This window comes from Coenobita brevimanus, chromosome 1 (assembly GCF_032717465.1).
Source record: "Coenobita brevimanus isolate Jiangsu-jjx chromosome 1, ASM3271746v2, whole genome shotgun sequence".
Classification (NCBI taxonomy): Eukaryota; Metazoa; Arthropoda; class Malacostraca; order Decapoda; family Coenobitidae; genus Coenobita; species Coenobita brevimanus.
This window is the reverse complement of record NC_136954.1, coordinates 12,324,400-12,337,839: the sequence shown is the minus strand read 5'-3', so window position 1 is coordinate 12,337,839 and position 13,440 is coordinate 12,324,400. Positions and strand designations below refer to the sequence as shown.

The window sequence follows — 13,440 nt, the reverse complement described above, 5'->3', positions numbered from 1 at the left end:
TAATGCAGTCATATATAATGTCAAGAAGTCATGCAAGTTCTGCCTTCGTCAGCTGCATATGAAAATGATATAGTACAATGAGGACTTTTCCGTACCCTTCACCCTGCAAGTTTTAATAATACAGCTATAGCTACTCATATGTCATAGATATGTTTAATATTACAACATTTTTGCTCACAACTGGGACTGTAAGTTAGCGGAAACTGACAGTTTAGCCTAATACGCAGCAAACAACATGAAAGGCATTTTTTAGTTATTTAATGTGGACAAAATGAGTGTCAGAAAAGGAGACTGAGAAAAAGGATGTAATGTTCAAGAGCTTATATTATTTTTTTTGTCCATTAGTGGTGTGGATACGCGAGTGAAAGAATAAGGGACCAGTACGGATTTTTTTTTTTTTTTTTTTAGTTCTTCCGTGGTTGTTTTACTGAAAGTAATGAATACGTAGAATCTTTTCAAGCTTCTCATAATGGCTTCCCACAAAAGAGGAACTTTCTGAAGGTGTATATAAATATATATATATATATATATATATATATATATATACCTAGGCTGCTTCCCCCAAGGAAAGGGAGGTAGCCGAGACAGGACGACATACTCCTCATTTACTCATCCATTCAAACACATTCATTCGTATCTTAGCCCCAAAGGGGAGAACGGACAGATCCTCACTGCACCACACCACACAAGGGTCAACTGCGCAATGCAATCAGTGACATCTGCAGCAGGGCCCGACAGCAGAACTGGTTTACCCCTGCCACATCATAACAGACCCATCCCCTTACCCGCACCTGACCTGACCAGCTGATCAGACCAAATGCGGGAGAATATCCCCTCAGGGCTGCGTCATCACTTATTCATTGACAATTTCTCTCCATTTATTTCTGTCATGCACAGCCACTCTTCCTTGCTCAACAGACATCCCTCTCGCATCCAGCGCTCTCTTCACACTGTCCATCCATCCTATTCGTGGTCTTCCTCTCAGCCTTACACCTCTCACATCAGATCTAGTTATCTTTTTCACCAATCGCTCATTATTCATTCTCTCCATATGCCCAAACCATCGCAACACCCTCTGCTCAACTCTACCAGCCATCTCCCGAACAACTCCAGTTCTCCTTCGCACTTCATCATTTCGCACCTGATCCATACGTGTCACTCCACACATACTCCTCAGACACCTCATCTCCATTACATTCAAACTTTTCCTCTCTGCTACACCCATATTCCATGTTTCAGCCCCATATAACGCAGTCGGTACCACAACACCCTCATACAGCCTTCTCTTTACATCCATTCTAAGCGAACGACATTTAAACACTTTTTTCATTCCTCCCAGCACCTTTCCTACTTCATTTATTCTAAACTTCACTTCTGCATCTATTCTTCCATCCACAGCAACATGTGACCCTAGATATTTAAAACAATCTACCTCCTCAAGCAACTCACCATTCAAAACTATATTCATCCCCCTACCATCTATCAACCTCGTACACTTCATCACTTTACTCTTATTCTCATTTACTTTCAATTTCCTCCTTTCACACACCCTTCCAAACTCCTCTGCCAACTGTCTCAATCTCTCCTCTGAATCAGTCACCAGTGCAGTATCATCTGCAAACAGCAGCTGCTTCAGATTCCACTCTCCACCATCAACATTCACCAGACTCAGACCTCCACCTAAAACTCTTGCATTCACCTCCCTTACAACACCATCCATATAAATATTAAACAACCAAGGCGACATCACACATCCCTGTCGCAGCCCCACTCTCACGGGAAACCAATCACTCACAGCATTTCCCACTCTTACACACGCTCTACTATTTACATAAAAACTTTTCACCCCTTTTAGTAACCTACCATCAAGTCCATACAATCTTAAAACAGTCCACAAAGCCTCCCTATCAATTCTATCATACGCTTTCTCTAAATCCATAAATGCCCAAAACACATCCTTGCCTTTTGCTAAATACTTTTCACACACTTGTCTCACAGCAAACACCTGATCAACGCATCCCCTCCCTCTCCTAAAGCCACACTGCTCATCACCAATCACTCCCTCTGTACCCTCTCTAACTCTCATAATTAACACTCTACCATACACCTTACCTACAACACTCAACAGACTTATACCCCTAAAGCTAGTACATTCATACTTATCACCCTTGCCTTTATACAACGGGACCACACAAGCACTTGCCCAGTCAATTGGCACCATACCTTTCTCAAGGCACACATTCAACAATCTTACTAACCAGTCAACAATAGTCACTCCACCACCCTTCAGGCATTGCACAGCACACCCATCCATACCTGCAGCTTTCCCTGTTTTCATCTCCTTTACTGCCTTCTCCACTTCCTCCTTTGTGATCAAAGAATCATTCAACTCTCCCAACACATTTATTCCTTGCACCCTTCCATCCGCCCCAATCTCAGCCACTCTTTCCTCCTCTACATTTAACAATCTTTCAAAATACTCTGCCCATCTCTTCCTTACTGCATCCATCTCAATTAACATCCTTCCATCCTCTGCTTTTACTCGTTCTTCCTTCCCAGACTCTCCCTTTCGCACCCTTTTCACCTCCTTCCAAAACATTTTCTTATTCTGTTGAAAATTCTCTGTCAGCCGCCTACTCCACCTCTCATCTGCTGCCACTTTAGCATCACGCACAGCCCTTCTCGATCTATTCCTCTTCTCCTTATACCTTTCATATGACATCTCATCCTTCCTCTGCAGCCACACTTCATATGCACGTCTCTTCTCAGCCACAGCCATACTTACTTCCTCGCACCACCATTCACTTCCTTTTCTTACACTACCACCCACACGTCTCACACCACACACCTCTTCTGCATGCCCCACCACAGCACTCTTAAACAATTGCCATTCCTCCTCCACGCTGCCATTTTCCCGATCTTTCACTGCATTCCACTCATCTTTCAATTTCTCCTGATACTCTATCTTTTTCTCTCTTTTATCCAACTCACTCACTTTCAAAACCTCCCTGCCACACCTAACCCTCCTAGCTCTCACCCATCTCTTACCTACTCTTAACTTTCCCTCCACCAGGTAGTGGTCAGACATACCTCCACTCTCCCCTTTCAGAACTCTCACATCCAACAATCTTCCTATTACATTCCTAGACACAACCACATAGTCCATCAAAGCTCTATCAACAACCCTTCCACCCTCCTGTCTCACCCATGTATACTTATAAATATCTTTCTTCTCAAACAGCGTATTCCCAATCACCATCTCTCGCTCAACACACATCGCTATCATTCGTTCCCCATTTTCATTTCTTCCAGGCACACCATGCATACCAATTACGCCTTCAACTGCTACATTTCCCACTCTAGCATTCAAATCTCCCATCATTACCACATTCACATTCGCTCCAAAACTCTGCAGACACTCATCAACATCATTCCAGAAAGACTCCCTCTCTTCTTCATCCCTTTCACTACCAGGCCCATATGCACTCACAAACACCCACAACTCACGTTCAAATTTCTCTTTCACCCACATCAGTCTCGATGACACCTCCTTCCATTCAATCACACATTGCTGTACTTCCGGGCTCACTAACAAGGCCACATCTTCTCTTGCCCTTCCTCTATCAACACCTGACAATCTTCCATTCACACTTCCAAACATAGACTCACCCTTCCCTTTCATCTTCGTTTCACTCAAAGCTAACACATCCAACTTTCTTCTCACAAACATTCTCCCTATCTCCTCCCTTTTAGCCTCAATCGTACTACATCCACGCACATTCATAGACCCAATCTTCAGGGTACGGGGATAACTCCATCCCCCATCCCTTTCTCTGGCCTGTCTCTTTTTAGGAACTAAAAAACAGAGGAGGGGGTCCCTAGTCCCCTCACCCCGCCCCTTTTAGTCGCCTTTTACGACACGCAGGGAATACGGTGGCAATATTCTTCCTAACACAACCTGGCCGCAGAGTAGTAGTACCACCCCATATATAAATATTTATTTATTTATATGAAGCATCGACATTCACAAGATCCATTCTCCTTTCAGACACCCCTTACTTAGGGAGAATGAGGAAGGGTTAATTCTTGTGTCACTCTCCCCCCGAAAATGTTCGGGTCTGCAGTGGATCAGTTATATAGCACTAGTAACCCTCTGTCTCCTTCCGCCAGCTCCCCATCTACTCCTCGTCCTCCGCGCTTCCTGCAGCGTTACAGAGGAGTGAAGTTGGCTGTCCACAGAGTCCCTTATAACCAAGTAGCCACTTATGCAGAAGCCACTATACACTGTGTGGTAAGAGGAGGACATCTGACTTCACTGCATTCTGATGATGAAGCTGACTTCGTAACATCATTGATGGAGAATGGTGAGTAAAACATTGGAACATAATATAGGAAAGAAGGAAGACTGCAGAAGGCTGGATGGCCCATTCTTGGCAGCTCTATATAATCCCGTGAACAGACTCTCTGAATAAAACAAGAGGAACAGACCGAAGATGAGGTGGCGGGGTTGGGCGGGAAGATGTATGACTGAGGAAGGGGTGAGTTGGAGGTAGAACTGCCTGATAACGGAGTCAAGGGTGATATGGAGGTGATTCGTTTATGGCCACACTGTGGAGGATTAAGGCGTCTGGTTAGAAAGATAGATAGATAGTAAGTCGTCTTGTTCTGAAAATGTTAGAAATACTGTAGTTACTAAAAGCCCCTTTCATAGATGACTTCCATTTGTACTGCTACCGAAGGATTTTATTCAATTTGGGGAAAAGATCTTAGTGGAGCGGTGAACCCCTTTACTATGAGTCTCGGTGGGGGAGGAGGGCACAAATAGCCTAAGTAAATATTGACTAAGCAACAGTATTGGGTGGTAAAAGACAAATCTAAACCATCTTAATGTTGACTTGTTTTAATGTTTTCAGGAGAGGAGGCATTATGATGGCTTGGTTTCATGTGTACTAAAGGAAATATATACTTTGTGATGGCAGGAATACGATGACTTTATTTACTTATTTATGTGTTTATGTATTGTAAATTGGTTGCTACTACCAGTGTTCAATTTAACGTAGCAGAGCACTATTAGAGAAGGTGATGTGAAAGCAATATCCAACCCTTTCAGTTCGAGTAGTCTTCCCTGAACTGTATAAAACCGTATTCACATAAATAATGATGATGATGGTGATATTCATTCAGGAGAGGAGACTGAAGGATGGCTTGGTATGAAGTTTGATGCTACTGAAGGAAGGGAAGAGAGATGGGAAGATGGGTCACTTCTCACCTTCATAAAGTGGAACAGTCAGGAGCATCACGGAATGTATTACTATTGTAGTATTTCTCGTTGATAAATGTGCGGCACCCGTTTGTCTACACGCTCCCACTGCAAATCAAATTCTGTAGCACAGATTATATATAATGTTTGTGTATTATGTTTAGGGTTGACAGTACAGTGATTTTTATAAGCAGGGAAGAAATATTACCAACATCAATGATAAGAATGCACCAGTTTGAATGGCAACCTTGCGTAGGTTGACTCCCCATGAAGTGACTGGAAATTTTTCGTCCATGTAATGCCACAAAGGGGGATAGACGGGTCATCTACCCTAAAATGTACAGACAAGTATCTTTCCAAAGTTTGACGAATACATAGCGAAAAAATCGAAACATCTGAAACACGAACCAGCGGAGATAGGGTTTTCAGTGTACAGTATTTCGAATGTTGTAATTTTTTTTCAAGCGGAAGTGGAAAGATAGTTGTTTCTTTGACTGTACGATTACACATTCTGTATATGGATGAATTTGTTCCATTAACTGGTGTTCTCAGTTATTTCACATCAATTCAATTCCCGAACACTATTTCTGAACCACTAGAAGGAGCTGGTGTTCTCAGCATTTCACGTGTAAGGGAAGTGAACTGTGCAATACAGTGCCTCTGTGGGATCTGTCAATCTATCTATCCATGTAACTAATAAACTAATATATATATATATATAAATCTATCTATCTATCTAACTAATAAACTAATATATACATATATATATATATATATATATATATATATATATATATATATATATATATATTCTAACTAATAAACTAATATATATATATATATATATATATATATATATATATATATATATATATATATAATATATATATATATATATATATATATATATATATATATATATATATATATATATATATTTGTGTGTGTGTTAATTATAGGAGCATTCGTCTTCTTAGTGTAATAAGAAGTGTATGGTAGGATACTTACTGACAGAGACAGGGAAATAACAAGGGAATTAGTTGGTGAAGAACAGGAAGGTTTTAGGAAGGGATGAAGTTGCGTAGATCAGATATTCATTCTTAGGTCTTTAGTAGAAAAGTTTCTAGGGAAGGGTAAGAAGTACTATGCAGCCTTCATGGATCTGGGGAAAGCATATGACAGTGTGGATAGACAAGGATTGTGGAAAGTATTTAGAATATAAGGAGTAAATGTGAAGTTGTTGAATGCCGTGAAGAGTATGTATGAGGGCACTATAGCTACAGTGCCTGTTGATTGTGAATTGGGTGAATTTTTCTGTTTGAATGTTGGATAGAAACAGGGATGCGCCAAGTGTCCATGGTTGTTCATTCTGTATGTGGATAGGGTTTTGAAAGAGGTGCAAGGTAGCGCAGTGGATGTTGGAGCGACATTAATGAGAGAGGGCAACGTATGGAACTCCCTGTATTGTTGTGTGCAGATGATACTTTATTGTTAAGTGAAGACGAAGGAGAACTGCAAGGCTTGGTGACAGTTTGGAAGAGTGTGTAAGAAACGGATTCTAAGGGTGAATGTAGGGAAGAGTAAAATTGGTCCCAGAGAAGAATGGAGTCACTGGATGTACAGTGATGTTGGATGATGTGGAAATGGAAAATGTAAATGCATTTAAGTACTTGGTGTCACGGGTTTTTAAAAATATATACATTTATTAAAGGATAGTTCTCAATAATACTGAACAGCAGGAACAAGAAATGTCTTGCTAAATCAAGCAATGATTACTTTATACCGGCTTGTTTCGCCGATTCCCTCAGAACGAGAATTTATAAACTTTCTCAACAGTACACAGCAGAGACTAATTACTCACAATTGCTGTTTATTAGTACTGTTAGGCTCTGGAGAAAGTGACTTCACCCCTAACAATAAATAACTAATACTATTAATGATATCAGGTTCTTGCTGATGCGTTAACTCCTAGAAGGCACAACGGATTTTAAGCTTAATACAACAAGACTGGCCTAAGTACCAGTTATGAATAGCAAAGCGTTTATGCAAGGTAGGAGCTATCAGGGAAATAAGCTTAATTATGGAGAAATGAAACACGAGTTTACATTACATTAAGCTCAAAGAAAAAGAACTGTTAAATTTATTGATTACAAAGGAATAAATTTAATGTTACATTTCAACGTGAATTCAAAATAAAGAGATCGCACTCACTTGCTCACTCAGAAGCTAACCTCTTAAACCTAGGAAAATACGAAAAGGAAATACTGGTCAATGTAACGTATCACCAAGGAAGGGTGGGAGCCTGGAGAACTGTAATCTAGTGGAGTCTGGGTGCAAGAAGACCTCCCTCACTCTCATTACTGGAGCACAGAACCACACTCCGTCGCGACAGACAAAAGACTGCCTCAAATACGATGTGTGGGGTAGGGTGCCCAGGCCAGCCGGAAGAAAGCGTGGCCAACAGTTGAGGTATGCACTTGATGTGCATTAGAACGGTCACTTTTTAAACAGTGACGAATGTTTTGAAAAAAGTATACCATCGAAATGGAGAGAGAAGTGGTTAACTGAACGATACACAGTGAGTTTTCCACTAATAGTTCATGGTTTCTCACAAAAGGAAAATGTCGCGAATTTGATTCGTGACATTACGCCCCTTCAAAATGAAATTTTTTCCTTATGGGAAAAAATTTGTGGTTATATATATATATGTACACATCCTAACTCAGTCACACAAGATTCACACGTGGTGTGTGTGCTATCCTGCTACAGGAGAAAATCACTATCGCCAATGAGCATAAAAACCTCGTATTTACGTTAATAGAGGCAAGCTTGAGGGAAAAAACTCCGTGACGATGGTAAAAATCCTGTACTCAGGTCAAACTGAGCGAAAGTTCGCTACATTTACACTGACAACTAAATGACACAGTAAATATTAATAATATGGCGACGACGAAGGCAGAGGAGAAGAAGCGGCAGCGTGCGGCAGACGATCAGCTGGCCCGCACAGCAAAACTGCTATACCCATCGCTGTACCTGCAAAATCAATTAAGGTGGAGCATCAAAAGTGTCAATGAGACAAAAATTCTTATTACATTACAATTACTCTTTCTGCCTAGCAATCAGTACATGCTACGAAAGGTACGCTCTAGCTGAAAAATATGAGTGACAGCCTAAGCTTCGTACATTCGAGGTCGCCATTAATTTATTAGGTACATTATTAACCAGGAAACGTAGTCCCTGGACGCCGTTGGTCTCGAGGACTCGTGTAGTTTACTGGTTAAACTTAACTCTACACTTACGATTAGTGTCGGCAAGTTGAGAATTCTTAAGCAAACTCGGGCTCGTGTGTCCGCAGACACAGCCTCGGACTGCACACAGGTCCTCAACCTCTGCCTTAACCTAGTGCCTATATTAATATCGGGGAGCTGAGAATCCTTGCGCAAACTCGGGCTCGTGTGTCCGCAGACACAGCCTCGGGTCGCCTCTGCGGGGGTTCTCTCTCGAACTTCCCCCTTAACCTACAGTACTTATATTAATATCGGGGAGCTGAGAATCCCTGTGCAAACTCGGGCTCGTGTGTCCGCAGACACAGCCTCGGACTGCACACGGGTCCTCAAAGTTTGCCCCTTTAGCCTAGAGTGCACATGTATATATAATATCAGGGCAGCTGAGAATCCTTACGCAAACTCGGGCTCGTGTGTCCGCAGACACAGCCTCGGGTCGCCTCTGCGTGTTCTCGAACTTTACCCCCTTACTTATGGTACATATGTATGTACAGGCCCTGGACATGATGTGTCCTGTGGGGCTAATGGGCGAGACATCAGGTCTGCACCCACTTCACCACTACCCTGTCTCTCAACTGACTCAGATATTACAGGTGTGGTTACAAACACCACAGGAAGGACATGTCCCTGATTGGTGTTACATGGACACATATTGCAGGAACGCACAAAACTATCTATGTCTCGTCCCATCCCTGGCCAGAAAAAGTCAGCTTGGATACAGCCCTGGGTCTTCCTTTTGCCCAGGTGACCTCCTGAGGCTGAACAATGACCCCATTCTAACACTGCTTGGCGGTACTTGGCAGGAACGACAAACTGCAGTCAAACCTCGCCCTCGGGTGTTTGTGACTCACGGTAGAGCCGTCCTTGTTTGTGAAGGAACTTGGCTCGACCTCCCCGTAAATACTTAATCACTCGACCCTTTTGTTTCTTTCACACGGCAGCAAGTGTCGGGTCAGAATTTTGTTCTTGAACAGCAATTTGGCTACACATCAGATCTTGCAGTGATTCAATGGTCACTGGGGTGACACAGTCTGGAGCCTCAGCCATGGCTCGTGTTACTGTAGCCGAAGTCTGAGTAGCGTCATCTTCGGTGCAACTATCCTTGACACCGGGGATATTGCCTACGATTAGGTCAAATAAAGGTTCTGGCATGACAACTGCGAGTGTCGTAACAGTATAAAATGGAGATGCCACCTGGATACATGCCTCAGGGAACAATCTCACTGATCCATCAATAAGGTTTGCATGGATCTGTCGACCTGTGTACTGCTCAGGCCGAACTAGACTCTGCTTGACAGAGCAACCTGAGGAACCATCGTCTCTCAGGATCTTCACAGGAATGTCTCCCACAAACCCTGGCTGAACAAGGAAGGTACTGTCACCTGTGGGAGGGCCTGTGGAGGAAGCAGCTAGCCACTCATGAGGCTGCTGAATAAATGATGCAGCAAACATGGTGCCTTGTGACTTAGAAACTTGAGGGGTCGTACTCACTGCTTGGGAAGATGGAACATTGGCCATCTGTGGAGGGGTGGTCACTGTCGCTGTGGGACTAGTGAACTGTGGAGGAGTACCCGTACTGGTAGGGACATGACCACCGAGCTGCTGCTGAGGAATGAAGGCTGCGTTCGCCTCCTGCCTCCTATTCACTTGAGCTGGTGATGAAAAAGACAGTCCCGACAGTCGGTTGCGTGGCTGATACTGCTGCTGGTTAGGGTACCTGTTGTACCGCTTCCACTCAGGCTTCTGAGTGTTTTGCCCCTGGTCCTTCTTTGGTTTGCTTGGACCTTGGCCATTATTCTGAGAACGGCCTTGTTGCTGGGGTTCAGTCTGAGACAGTTTCCCAGATTTATCAGGTTTTCTGTTCCAGGTATGCTGCTTGCGAGTTTGATACCCGTATGCAGTGAAATATGCGTCAGCCTCTTCCACCATTTGGCTGGCATCTTTCACCTGGCTGATCTTAAGCTGTGCTATGAGCTCAGCAGGCCACGACCTCTCTAGCTGTGTACGCAGCATAAGGTCAATTATCCCCTCACGCGTGGAAGGAGTTTCATCTTTCTCCATCCAATTACCTAAGTAAGCAGTGAGACGGTCGAGGAACTGAACAGCTGTCTCCTTGTCTTGGAGACGAGCTCGCATGAACTGAACTTTGGCGTCGTCTACTGTGAGACCATATGCCTTAATGAGTGCAGCTTTCATCATCTCATACGTGAGATTGTCTCCACGAATTCTGTGGAGAATATCGAGGGCAGGGCCCTCAAACAGGCTAAGAAACCGAAGCTGCTTAGCTGCCTCATCCAGTTGATACATGTCTGCCATGTCCTCAAAACGAGCTATGTATGGCTCGATTCGCTCGCCATCTTTGTATGGGGGAAGCTTGATGTGTGGGGTCGCCATAACATGTGCTGGGAGAACGCTCGTGGAGATTGGACCAACTGCACCAGATGTGTCTGAAGCCAAGGAATATCGCTTGAGCTTCAGCACTTCAAATTCATGTTTTTCGCGTGCCTCTCACTCGGCATGTTCGTGTTCTCATTCTCTCTCGCGTTGTTGTAACTCGTATTGACGTTCTCTCTCTCTCGTTCCTCACGCTGTTCTCACTCGTGTTCTAAGTCGAGTTCGCGCTGTTTTCGCTCGTGTTCTAAGTCGAGTTCGCGCTGTTATCGCTCGTGTTCGTGCTGTTCTCGCTCGTATTCGCGCTCCTTTTCGCGTTCCTCACGCTGAATTCGACGCTCTTCACGAGCGTCACTCTCGCGCTGCTGTTCGTAATTAAACCGAGAGAGGATGAACTCCTTGATTTCAGTTGAGTCCGTAAGACCTATATCTTTGGCTTCCTGTACATAGACACTGGTCTACATGATGCTAACTCAATCTAAGTACTAGCGACTCAGTACTGACTGCGATTTTTTTTTTTTTTTTTTGCAAAGAGAAATGCCAATAATCAAAAATAAAGAATATAGGCACAGCTTAGTGGTGACCAGTTTTATCTAATTAAACTGGTAAAGAAAGAAAATTAAGCAAACAACTGACTGTCAAAACTATTATGTAAAATAAAAAAAATGAATCAATAATCACCAGTAAAGTAGTGCCTATAGACTTTAATAATAAATACCTAAGTATGAACGAGTGAGTATTATCTCGTGAATAGCTTTAGAGCAAGGAGTTAATATCCTGGAATGAGGTCGCCAATTGTCACGGGGTTTTTAAATAAATATACATTTATTAAAGGATAATTCTCAATAATACTGAACACTAGGAAGAAGAATTGTCTTGCTAAATCAAGCAATTTGAAAGAGGTGCAAGGTAGCGCAGTGGATGTTGGAGCGACATTAATGAGAGAGGGCAACGTATGGAAACTCCCTGTATTGTTGTGTGCAGATGATACTTTATTGTTAAGTGAAGACGAAGGAGAACTGCAAGGCTTGGTGACTGAGTTTGGAAGAGTGTGTAAGAAACGGATTCTAAGGGTGAATGTAGGGAAGAGTAAAATTGGTCCCGGAGAAGAATGGAGTCACTGGATGTACAGTGATGTTGGATGATGCGGAAATGGAAAATGTAAATGCATTTAAATACTTGGTGTCACGGGGTTTTTAAAATATATACATTTATTAAAGGATAATTCTCAATAATACTGAACAGCAGGAACAAGAATTGTCTTGCTAAACCAAGCAATGATTACTTTATGCCGGCTTGTTTTGCCGATTCTCTCAGAATGAGAATTTATAAACTTTCTCAACAGTACACAGCAGAGACTAATTACTCACAATTGCTGTTTATTAGTACTGTTAGCCTCTGGAGAAAGTGACTTCACCTCTGACAATAAATTACTAATACTATTAATGATATCAGGTTCTTGCTGATGCGTTAACTCCTAGAAGGCACAACGGATTTTAAGCTTAATACAACAAGACTGGCCTAAGTACCAGTTATGAATAGCAAAACGTTTATGCAAGGTAGGAGCTATCAGGGAAATAAGCTTAATTATGGAGAAATGAAACACGAATTTACATTACATTAAGCTCAAAGAAAAAGAACTGTTAAATTTATTGATTACAAAGGAACAAATTTAACGTTACATTTCAACGTGAATTCAAAATAAAGAGATCGCACTCACTTGCTCACTCAGAAACTAACCTCTTAAACCTAGGAAAATACGAAAAGGAAATACTGGTCAATGTAGCGTATCACCAAGGAAGGGTGGGGGCCTGGAGAACTGTAGTCTAGTGGAGTCTGGGTGCTAGAAGACCTCTCTCACTCTCACTACTGGAGCACAGAACCACACTCCGTCGCGACAGACAAAAGACTGCCTCAAATACGATGTGTGGGGTAGGATACCCAGGCCAGCCGGAAGAAGGTGTGGCCAACGGTTGAGGCAAGCAGGGGCGAACAATATAGAAACAATAATATCGTTCAGTAGAGCACTTAATGATGTGCATTAGAACGGTCACTTTTTAAACAGTGACGAATGTTTTGAAAAAAGTATACCATCGAAATGGAGAGAGAAGCGGTTAACTGAACGATACACAGTGAGTTTTCCACTAATAGTTCGTGGTTTCTCACAAAAGGAAAATGTCGCGAATTTGATTCGTGACACTTGGGTAGTGTGATGAGTAAGGATGGAAATTTGGTAGATGAAGTGTTTGAAACGGTACAACAAGGAATAAGGGTTGCTGGTTCTTTGAAAACAGTGATAGGGAGCAGGGAATGACCATGGAAGCTAAAAAGTCGCTGCATGAAAGTATTGTGATACCAACTCTAAAATATGGAAGTGAAGCTTGGACCTTGTTGGAAGGACACAAGTCAAGAGTGAGAGCAGTGGAAATGAATTATTTGGGAGGAGGGTGTGGTGTTACGAGACTGACAAATGAGGAAGTGAAGGAGCGTTGTGGTGTGGATGTG

At 42.6% G+C, this 13,440-nt stretch overlaps 2 protein-coding genes across 2 annotated transcripts in view; both read left to right on the top strand.

The window, feature by feature from the left end:
* The window catches only part of LOC145414462 (glutamate receptor 1-like), a 654,998-nt gene that overhangs the window by 359,619 nt on the left and 281,939 nt on the right, over positions 1 to 13,440 (top strand). The window lies entirely within an intron of this gene.
* The window catches only part of LOC145410136 (glutamate receptor 1-like), a 62,174-nt gene that overhangs the window by 29,193 nt on the left and 19,541 nt on the right, over positions 1 to 13,440 (top strand). The window lies entirely within an intron of this gene.